Here is a 12,118-nt window from a genome sequence, read left to right as displayed (position 1 = left end):
AGAGAAGTGAGGCTGTGAAGGTGGATGGATTCGATGTCCAGAGTGGTTGGAGAATTCTGTGTGGGGATACTTGAGAGAAACTGCGCTAAGAAGATAGCCTGGTCAGAAAGTGGGACACATGGGATTCAGGTTTTATTATCTTTTTTTAGGGGCAGTGTTGGTGATGCAAAGTTAAGACTGTGGTTATACAAGCAACTGAGGGTGGCCAGAGGCAAACACTGTGATAGGTGTGAGCCCCAATCGCTGGATAGAAAGGCAAGTGTTTCAGGAGAGCGCGTAAGTGCTATGCTCATAGCTCCGAGGGAACTGATGGGTGAAAGGAAGATACAGTTATTTTTAGGAGATGGCAACAAGGGTGGATGCTGGGTCGCATGTTTAGATGTTCTGCGCCTTAAGGAAGGAGGAGGAAAATGGTTTGAGGGAGCTTTGAAAGGCCGGAAAGACACTCACCTGTGTCTCAGGCTGCTGTTGCACAACTGTGCTTGAGAAGTTGCGTTTCTGTTACAGTTGCTGCTTGGTTAGAGCCGGAAGAAGAAGGGAACGTTCAGAGAAGAGATGAAGGGTAAAGGGGGCTTTTCCAATGACAGATCATGAATTGCAGGGGGAATTTTGGAGTTGTAGGTTGGGGCTCGTTAAAGGATGTACTGACTGAGAATAAGAGCTAGAGTGCCACCTGGGAATGCTTGGGCTTATGTTAGTAACTGGTTTTAAAATGTAGGTACTAGGATATTTCAAAAATTATTGGAAAAATGGAAATTAAAAGGTAAGTTAATTTGGTATAAAACATTTCGAAGTCCATTTATCATTTATTCATAATGTACATTTTCATAATGCAGATTTTGTGCAAGATCTTTGTGAAATCCATGGCATAGTTTTTTCATAATATGCATTTTCCTAAAATGTATTTCCCATGAACTTTGGAAGTATCCTCATAAAATTAGATCATAATGTGCCTATGCCTATTACCATTCTTTTTTGGATTGGTTTCCTAGAAGTTCGTAGCGCGAGGGTGTGTGGTGTGCTGTTGGATAAGTAGGAATTGCAGAAATAAAAGCAAATATTCCTAACCTGCTGCTTTAAAGGAAGAACAAACAGTGAGCTTTCAACTGAAAAGTGATAGAAATCTCCAGGCAGTCTTCAAAGCATCTCATCCAGGACTAGCTGATGATAACCTTCATCGATATCTCCAAGAAACAAAAAGTTGGTAAACTGATTCATTTGGTAAGGGATAAGTGGATTTCTGGGGACCCAGTGTGCTGGGGTTGGATGCACGGAGTTGCTCTCTACCGTTGCATCCTACAGGGGCGGCAGAGGCACAGCCGTGACCCTCAGTAGGAACTGCTCCTCTTCCTCTCCTTCTGTGTTGAAAATCCTGGAGAAGTTGTCTGGCCTGGATTGGTCACATGACAATATCTGGCTCTGGCCAGAGGTGGGGTTTTGTGATCCATGGGCTGCCCCATGAGAACTTGGGTGTGGTGGGAAGGCAGTTTCCCTGGGATGGGGTGGGAGTGCTCTTCCCTTAAAAAAGAGGAAGATACTGGACAGACAGCAGTGCTCCTCACAGGAGTATTGTTCCTTAAATTTTCTTTAATCCGCTGGTTCATTCCTCAAATGCCTGCAACAGTCAGGCTGAGTGAGGCCAAAGCAAGGAGCCTGGAACTCCCTCTGGGTCTCCTATGTGGGTGGCAGGGGCCCAAGTACTTGAGCCATCATCTGTTACCTCCCAGGGTATGTGTTAACAGGAAGTTGAATCACACGTGGAGTAGCCAGGACTTGAAGCAGATGCTGTGATGTGAGATGCGTGTGTCACAAGCAGTGACACTGAAGCCCACCCCTAGTCCTCAATTTGACCACCGAGAAGGGAAGAGTTAAAGAGGCTGAGATCACAAAGATCAGGGGATGCCACAGCTTACGGACCCAGGGGCCATGGACTTCTCCCTGATGGTTTTCTGCCTTGGATGTCTCTGAAAACATCTGCTGAATTTGCCTTCATGAATTACCAATTTGTGTGCTTACATTTTCCCCCGGAGTTCACACAAAACCATCTTATGAATTCATCCACACGACTCGGTGGCCAAAATTACTTATGCAGAGGTCCCCCAGTCTGCTATCGCTGATGAGCCTGAAATCCGGACCCCTGGTGAGCAGGCACAGCAGCATGGGGAACTCGGGTGTTGGAAACAGAGGATAATTAGCCAGGCTGCACCGTCTGCACAGTGCTTGGGGGAATTTTAAAACCTGGAAAAGATCCCTGACCTCAGTGCTCTGCTGTTCAATTTGTTCCTTCTCTCAGCAGAGAGGAGACACTATCAATAGTGTACAATTTATTTTCCCTGTTGTCTGAGTCAGATGTTATGAGGGTAGATGTCTCGGGCATGTTTTAAATAGGATGAAATTGATGTTAGTTACTTTCCTGATATCATTTAATTTGTGTGTGGTTGAGTTCAAACCATGGCCCCAGACATTCTGCTTATCATGGCGCATACTTTGCTCTTCATCTCACCTAGAATGCATGTATAAATTGAGGGTTCTTACATTTATCTGGCCTTGAGCATTGCTCAGACAACAGATACTAATTTAAGATCTCTAATACTGTATCTTCAAGCGTGATTCAGATAAGACATGCTTTTCAAGTGGGCTGGGGAAGCCCGAGATTGCATTGAAAACAACCATTAGCTTTGGTGCCATTTTCATTTCTTGAAACAATCCTTGTCAACGAGGGCTAGCCACAAAATCAAATAGCAGTTTATAGAGGCGTGTAAAAAAAATCCTCCCTTCTGAGTGAGTAAAATAAATCATTGCTCACTAACGGTGATATTTAGTGAGATTAATTTGAATTGCTTCCTCTTCTGGCTACATTTCACAACAACCAGTATTTATCTTTAGAAAGTTTCCCAGTCATCCAGAAGAGATGGATTATACTGAATTAGCTTCACAGGCAGAAGTGTAAAAACAGAAATATAAATTGGAGTGTAATGGCCATGGTTTGAATAACTTCACATACTGCATTGTGAAGACCACCAAAATATTTTCTGTGTCAGGTGGGGCTTGGCTCCAATCCCTGATGATTGTTGTTGAAAGCAAAGAGATTGCAATGTTACATGCGGGCTTGTGTCAAGTCTTAGTGAAACAATAAATCTGGGTGGAATAATTTCACATCTCAAGGAACTTGTGTTGCATCTGACATGATTTAAAAGAGGAAGATTAAAAATTAATGTCATAATTATAATCCTGGTGCAGCTCGACCTTCCTGAAGTTTAAGAACAATAATCTTCCATAATTGTCTTTTAGTTTTGCATTATCAGGAAGTATTGATTTCTTGTTTGACAAATTGCCAAGTTTTGTGTTTTAAAGACACATGTTTCCAGGCAGTGAGATGATTAATATCATGGTAGAGAGTCGTGGTAACTAATATGCAGAGTACAAAAAAATGTAATGTACATGAGTGAAATTAACATTTTGAGATTTGATTATTGATTGTAGTTCTTGTCTGTATTCCTGAGAAACAGTGGTTTTTCTACTTACTGTTTGTTGAATTCTTTATTTAGTGAAGGGTTAGGCTTGTGATTATAAAGTAAATTGAAAGTATGTGATTGTAAAAATTAAAAATGAAAAGAAAGAGGAGGGAGGATAGGTGCAAAGGAGGGCATGTAGGGTGGAAGGTATCCTGCCCCAAAAACTACATATATGAAATACTGGAAATTATTCCCAAATATTAGACTTTTTGTGGATTTTATTTAAAAAAGCAGATCCTCAGGTAACATGAGGTTGTGGACACAATATTGACTGCTTTGACAGCAACCATTCTTTTTCTAGCGGTGCCCAGAGAAATCCATTCCATCTCCATGCTTTGTCTGGCAGTTTGGGCAGAGCAGAGCTGCCCTCAGCCCAAGCAATGTGATTGTTTCTGTGATCTCAGTGTTGGTCCCGGGCATGGCTGCACCAAGTTCAGGTGGAGGTGATGGGAGGAGATGACTCTTGGGGACTCTGGGAAAGACGCCTTGTCATCTTCAAGGAGGACTCCTTGCAGTAACATTCACTCTTCTGCTATGAGAGGATCAGTAGGTGCTGAGTGCAAGAACCGCTGGCCTTGCAAAGGTACAGCCATCAGTTAAAACAGCTGTGAGAGAAGACAGCGTGGAGGACACAGAGAAGTGGATTCCTGGTGATCAGAGCCTCCTCTGAAGCCTTTCCAGTTAGGTATTTGTGTTTTTAATGAATAGCACATTTCCACATTTGTAAACCTCCACACTTTTACAAATGTCAGGTGTTGTGGGGAACCTGATCACTATGATAGTCATCAAGTCTGTTTGCAAAATTTACTGTGTTGTCCCACCTTGGGAGCAGGTGGCAGGGTTTCTCCTGGCTCCCTTGAAGTTGAATGGGGTTATTGTATGGTTCTCGGCAATGAGTTGTCTAGAAAAATGGTATGTGTTACTTTTGAGATAAATGTGTAATCACTTAGAGACCCTCTAGATCTCTTTGCCCTTGAAATAGGGAGCCTAGGCTGTGAGTGGCTGATACAAGTGGCAGCTCAGTGCCTGTGTCTTTGTTAAAAGCCAGGGAGGTGTGGGGGTTGCTTGTTAATGTGGCGTAATCTAGCTCGTGTGGGCTGACTCAATGCCGTGACTCAGTTCTGTACAAAGAGACTAAAGCTGTATTCCCTATACTCTGTCAGAGAAGCTGGCTTGGAAAAACTTCAGGGGCATCTCAGTGGAGTGACAAGTTGGATGACTGTTCTGTGGATTCGAGATTCGGTGCTCAGGAGCTAGATACACGTCCATGATTTCCTCGGAGTCAGCAGCATGGGGTGAATCAGAGATGCCGTATTGAGCTACGCAATAGAGTTCTGGGGCGACAGAGAAGGGGACAAACGAGCATGCCAAGTGTGAAGACAAGGGTGTGTTTTGCTTTTTAATGGAGGGGTTGGAGCGGGTTGGGCAGTGCAAAGAAAAGGAAGGGAGATTTCCTCCTACAGTGTTGTGGGGTATAAACTAGTTTGCTCAAATCTTCCTTGAGTAATCCATGTAAATATTGGGCCACTTATGTAATCACTTTTGTTTACCATTCAGCACTTTTATTTTTACAAAACTTGGTTGAAAGACTGGTCCATATAAATTTGAACCTTTCTTGGAGCTGTGTGTGTAATACCAAGAACATGATTTGCTTTGTAATAAGTTAGATTTCACTTACGTTTCCAGCAATATTGATTTATTCCGACTTCTTATTTTGACTGACATATAATATTTATACATATTTATGAGATATGATGTGATGTTAGATTAATGTATATATTGATTAGTGAGCAACTCAGGGTAATTAGAATATATTTAGACATTTTTACTTGTGGAAAAATTGGGCAGGCAATATGTGTTTTAATTTTTATTGGGTAAAATTCTTGGATGTTTGCCATACAATCCCGAACTCCCACTAATACATATCCAAGAGACATGAAAAGATGTGTACACAAAGATAATATGAACATCCAGAAACTGTTGGGTACAGTGTGGGACAGCCATGAAATGGGATACTATTCAGAAATAAAATGGAACAAGATAGGATCTGTGCTACAAATTTTTTTGAGGATGAACCTCAAAAACATACGCTAAGTGAAAGAAACCCTATACAACAGACTATATATTGTATGATCTCATCTATATGAAATGTCCAGGAAAAACACATTTATATACAGCAGGTGGATCAGGGTTGCTTGAGAAGGGAGATGTGTATGTGTATTAAAATAAATAGGCATGGGGGACCTTTGGGGGTGATGGGAATAATTTAAAACCAAGTTACAATAATGACTGTACAACTCTATAAATCTACTTATATTCAAAACAAGTGAATTTCATGGTTTGAAAAAGATACCTCAGTAAATTTGTTTTAGAAATATCAGGTGTTCACCATAAACTTAATTATCTTCTTTAATAAAGTGAAAATAGTTTATAACCTGGGACTTTTCAAGTTGCCTGGCATGCAATAAATGCTCGACAGATACATGTTGAGTCAGAGTTGTGTGCACCCAGAGGCCAGGGCTGGTTTGCACACGCACAGCTGACTCCCGAGGCTGCTGGACTCGGCCGTCTAGCTGGAAAGGAGGGAGAGCAGGATGTCTGATTCTTTCCTTCCTGAAGTTTCTACATCTGCTCAGCCAATTGTGATGATGAAGTAAAAAATTCCACGTGATTACAGTGAACATACACTGGTTTAGAGTCACACAGCATCTGCCACCTCTTATTTGGCTTCAGTGTCTCATTTCTTATGGGGAAATACCCCCTCTATTTTAAGGCCATGGACTTTGAGATCGATGCCACCTCCAGGACCTGGCATGGTCAGGTGGGTCAAACCAAGCCAAACAGTGAATCCCATTCCCTTGGCCATCATGATTGGTCTGGGATAGACATGACCCTTGCTTGGCCTTTGAGACTGGGCTGTGGACTTTGTTTAAAATTTCAGGGAACAGCAACTCTCTTTGCTTCTGGATTCGGACCATAGCAGATACACCTGTAAAAGTTCTTGGCGGTTATTTTCCCATCATGAAAACAAAGCCAGCTTAGAGGAGAGCACAGCAGAAGTGGAGAGATGCATCCTTGTTGGCATCTTTGATTCCTGGAGTCCGACTTCCCTGGATGTTTCACAAGCCAGTGATCACACCTTTCTGGAGTCAGGTTGAGTTGTAGTTTTGCTGTCACAAGCAGAGCCAGGAAACAGGGATGCTTCTTTCTTCTTGGAAACTGGGAGAGGCTGGAGGACTGAGCACCCTGGTGTAGCTGTCTTTCTGTTTTTAGATGTGCAAACCAAACAGTGGCCTGCGAGGAGCTGATGAGGTCAAATCTAAAACACTTTTTCTTTGCAGCCAAAACCGGGGCAGCCTACCTATCAGGATTAATGATGGTAATTATAGTTAGCATTTACTGAGCGCTCAGTCTGTGCCAAGGTCCATTTGAAGAGCTCTGTGCACAGACTCTGAGCAGGGTGCTTACTTGCTGCATTTTTAAGTCATCATCCCAGGTTGTGAGTTGCTGCTATTAATACTCCCATTCTACACAGGATGGAAACTGAGGCTAGCTTGCTTTGGGAAATAATGGACATCAACTCAACAGTTGACTATCAGCCTGGTGTTAATCATTTTATGTATCTTAACTCACTGAATTTTCACAACACTGATTGTCCCCATTTAACAGATGAAAAACTTGAGGTCCTGATAAGCCGAGAAACTTGCTCAAGCCACGAGACCAGTGAAGGCTGAGCCTGCCTACAACATGGTCCCAGAGCTCAACTGCTGAGATCCATCTACCTCTAACCCTCGTGCCCACAATTAGGCCCTACTGCTGTGTTTTCAAAATGGCATTTTTATTTTGAAGTAACGTTAGATTTATAGGTGATTCTCAAAGATAATGTACGTTGTTTGTGCCACTGTATGTCACGTGACCATGGCCCACCCACACTGTGTCACGTGACCATGGCCCACCCACACTGTGTCACGTGTCCATGGCCCATCCACCACTGTATGTCATGTGACCATGGGCCATCCACCACTGTATGTCATGTGACCATGGCCCATTCGCCACTGTATGTCACGTGACCATGGCCCATTTGCCACTGTATGTCACGTGACCATGGCCCATTTACCAAAACTAAGACATCCACACTGGTTCATCACTAGCAGCTGAGCTGCTTTTTAATTCTGAGTTCACCAGCTTTTCCACAGTTGTCTTTTCCCCAGATCTGGGCCTCAGCCAGGATACCATGCTGCATTGAGCCCTGATGTCTTCTTAGGAATTTCTTTCATGTTGGAAACTTTGTCTGGAATTAATAAATGCAGTGTTCACTCTTGATCTTTTCTCTAGTAGAAGGGGAAAAAGTGTTGTGCGGTTGGTTTTTTCTGTTTCTTCATTTGTTATTCTTCTAAAAATTTCAGATGTTGGTATAGCAAATAGTAAAGCATTCATGTTAGGAATGAAGGCCTGGGGTTTGGATGGTTGGGAACTAATAAAGTGGCAATTATTAGCAAATTTATGTAGTTGGCATTTTGCTCTGCCTTCCATTTTGCAGTGCTCAGTTGTTTCTGAGGAAGCTGCCTCACTTCACTGCAGCTGTTGCTGAATTCCAGGAAGGGGTCATTCCCTTCGGTTGGTCAGGTATGTGACGTGGACCTGAACCAGGCCCCGACAATGCTCCAAGAACGTGGTGACTCTGTGCCAGCTTTCCCGATAGACACCCATGACTGTCCCATGTCCCCAGGACCAAGCCCCAGTGTGCTGACTGCATGCCCATGGCTGGAGTCCTGGAGTCTACACTCTCAGCAGGGTCTTTACACGCTCTTGTTTGAATGCCACTGGCTTGGGGACTGGTCACGTGCCAGAGCTGGATCTCAAGCAAGACCCTCAGACTAAATCATGGTGGCACGCAGCACAGCACCCTGTGGTGGCCAATGTACTTCTTCTTTTTTCTTCCTATTAGTGTGATCTATGTAAACGCTGCACTATCGACTCCAGTACAATCCCCACCGGGGAAGGAAGAGGGCTGGAGAGAGTAGCAGGGCAAGCTGGGTGCCCGTGGTCACCCCAGAGGACCTGAATCTGCTTTCCCTGGGTTTCTCCACGGGTTCCCTGGCCTCAGGGGGAGCACAGTTGTCAGCACTCTGAGTCTGCTGCTAATACCTGTGAGTCACCCACCACAGTGGTGCTGAGCCAGTGACACAATGAGCTAGCTCAACACAGGAGTTAAAACTGGATAAGTCAGAGTTCTCAAGAGGTATAAAAATTCTGTCCTTTATGAGTGGCCCAAGGGAGTTTTCCGGAGTAATTATGAGTGGACGACTTTAGAACCTAACTCCTGTAGAAGAAATGCACTTGGAGCCAATGCTCTCTGTGCAGTATAAAACTTCACCTCATTCTACAAGTCTGTACCCACAAGTACATACCTACAAGCGGTCTTCAAGAATGTCATGGAAAATGCATACTAGGGGAACAATGCATGGATTTCAATTGTTTTTGCAACAGAAGACACTTATTTTTGAATTCCATTTTCCATGGGCTTTTTGAAGCACCCTCCTGTACACGTGTGGGTGTGTGTGACCTAAAAGTTGAGCGTACTAACCACCTAAATAATCTGACACTCTTTTGAGGCAGATGGTGTTGTGCGTCTTAGAGGAAGGACATGACCTGCTCAAGCTCTTCCCTCCAAAGACTCGGGGAATAGTGATTTGTAGTCAGATGTTCTGATTCCAGTCTGTGCACCACCGGTGCATGTGGGTTTCTGTCCTTGGTCCTGTGTGTGGGCCATGGCACAACAGGAGAGCCCAGCCTCTCACAGGGCTGCTTGTTTGTGCTGACTGCCAAAAGGTGGTAACTAAACAAACATTAATGAAGTGATACTCTCTAAGCAATGGCAGGTGAACTGAAAAATTGAATTATCCATGGCTAGTAACTAATAATGAATATAATGAGGGAGGGCTGCCAGGCATCTACAGATGAAAAAGAACATGACAGGGGCAGGGCATGACAATGAGGTTCTGTGGAAAGACCAGTGCGACAACTCGAGATAAATGGAACTTGCCTCACCTTTGACTGTCACTGCGCCTCCCCCACTCCAGAACTGCCTCTCATTACATGGTCAGATTTCCCAGTCCACATCATCACAGAAGTGCGCTTCTTACAAAAGGATCTGCTTTTGGTTTTGGTTGCAAATGTTTACCCTTCTCAATGAAATGCAAACAAGACTAGCTGGGGTTTTGGCTAATGTGTCCTTCCTCTAGGACAGAATAAGCTATTGCCATACAAGTTGAATAAACTATCTGTGGCTGTGAAAACAAGACCATAACGAGTTCTGGGCTGAGGTGGGGAGCACACCACCAGCAGAACAAATGCGAGTGTCTCCTGGGTTTTCACTCAGCGCACTTGATTTACATGGGCTGTGTGCCACATTTCATCCTGATGACGCTCATTCTCCTAAGGTGCAGGTGCAGAGACATGGTAATAGATGGAGCCTCTGCCTGTTAGCCTTGCCCCTTACTGTACCAAGTACCATCACTGTAAGGAAGTGGTATCATTCATTTCCTGTTCGGGAGCTTGTCTAAAGGAAAACAGGAATATTTCCTAATACGTTGAGCTGTTCTTTACATAGCCTCTTCTTGAGGGAATTTTCCTTGACACGTTTGAATGAATTTATGAGCAGGAAAAATATTTTAATATCTTGATGAAAAATAAAGCTCTAAACAATGTTTCATTGCCACCAAAAGGATATAAACCATTAAATGAGTGGAAATAATTATCATTAGCTTTGGAGAGACACTTGCAGTCTTTTTTTCAATAACCTTTTTAAAAAACTGTAATTATAATAAATGTGCATTGTATATAATTTAGAAGATGCAGAAAAGTTTGAAGAAGAATCCATTTCACCAGATAGATGACCACATAGAAACACACTGCTAATGTTTGGATGTATTTTTGTTCACAGGGCAGGTGGGGGGAGTGCATTTCTTTTTGATTGTTCTAAATGTGAGTACTTGGTGCTTGAACTCTCTTCATGTCTTTGAAAATGTCCATTGCCAAATGTTGGGCTCGCATCCACTTCTAGAGGGAACTTGCAGAGCCAGGACCTGACTGGGTGAACCCTCCTGAGAGGTGTGCATACCATGAGCAGGGCCAGTGGAGATGGCTTGGTGACAGAAGGCAGCGCTGGCACCTGCAGCACCCTTGGGAGAAGGAAGGTGGCATTCGCAGGCATCCGAGCATCTGTGGTCCTCGGTGGAGGTGGGCTGGGCAGTGCTGCAGCCCAGAGTCTGCTGAGGGCACCATGGGCGGTCAGTGTTCAGAAGCCAGCTACAGGCGTGCCATTATGTCCACTGCAGCTCTCATTTCTGCCTCTGCCTTTGTCCAGCTCATCTTCTTAGCCCCATTGCAGCAACTCTGAAGATTTCCTGAGCTTGTCTCTTAAGAGATTCCTTTTCTATTTAAATCACTGGGTTAATTCTTATTGCTTCTAACAAGAAACCCTGCCTTGATACATTACCAGTTTTATCTTTGCATTTACCTGAATTTTTTTTATAAATCAGAATTTTCTTTATTTTGCCTGTTGGGGGAAATCCATTTTGTTTGATCCTTGTGCCAACTGCTTCTTGTTTCATAGAATGGAGCTATGTTAGGATTTTTGGCGCCATGAATTAAACATGTGCTTAAATACTCTCCTACTTTGTTCACGGCACCAAAACCGATCCTCTTGGGTGATGTGCAGTGTCCTCACAGGTCTAACAGTTGCTGTCTGTTGGCAGTTGGCTGAGGGCAGGTGTGGCTTTCCTCTCTCATCTTTTCATTTTTTTCTGCTGGTTTAAGGTTCCTAGATTTGGCAATTAAGAACACAAGAGGCTCATTTCGATTTGAATTTCAGATTAACAAGAAACTTTTGAGCATAAGTATGTCCCAAACATTTCATGGGATATACTTATGCTGTCTTATATGGCTGCCCTATATTGATTAAACCTTCGGTCTCATGACCTGCTGCCAGTCCTCAGGGTAGAGTATGCTACTGAGTTGTCCTGCAGAGGTGCCTATGGTAACTCACCGCCTGCTTCCTTTTTGGGACTGATAACATCTCCACAACCTTGGGTATGCATTCATTAAAGTTTATGGTTTGGGGATGCTATCCTTTCCTTCTCTGGGCTCCTGTAGGCTGTTTTTGAAGCTTTTTATTCATTTTGTCATTTCTACCACAGCACAGGGAGACTGTAGAATTAGATTCCTCATGCCATTTTGCTTAGAAGTCCTAATTATCTAATATTAACATATTTCATGAAATGCATGTTTGTATACATACAAGTATTTACATATACAAGTGCTAGATTCTCTCACTTAATTTGCAAGATTTCTAAGTAATGAAATCTTGCACATTAAGTGTTGTGATTGTATCCACAGTACCTGAACTGTAAAGCCGTGTCTATCACCATCTATCTGATTTCACAGCCTGCATTCATTCCCTTGCATTAAGTCAGCACAAATACCAACACAGCTTCAATAAAATTTTTTACCAATATTCCCATAGGTGTCAATAATAAATTAGAGGCAAAGAACTCCTACCTTAATTTGGAAGTGATCAGCAATTTCCCTTGACTTTCAAA

This window comes from Lepus europaeus, chromosome 10, assembly GCF_033115175.1.
Source record: "Lepus europaeus isolate LE1 chromosome 10, mLepTim1.pri, whole genome shotgun sequence".
NCBI classification, from domain to species: Eukaryota; Metazoa; Chordata; class Mammalia; order Lagomorpha; family Leporidae; genus Lepus; species Lepus europaeus.
The sequence above is the reverse complement of the archived record's forward strand: the minus strand, read 5'-3'. Positions refer to the sequence as shown.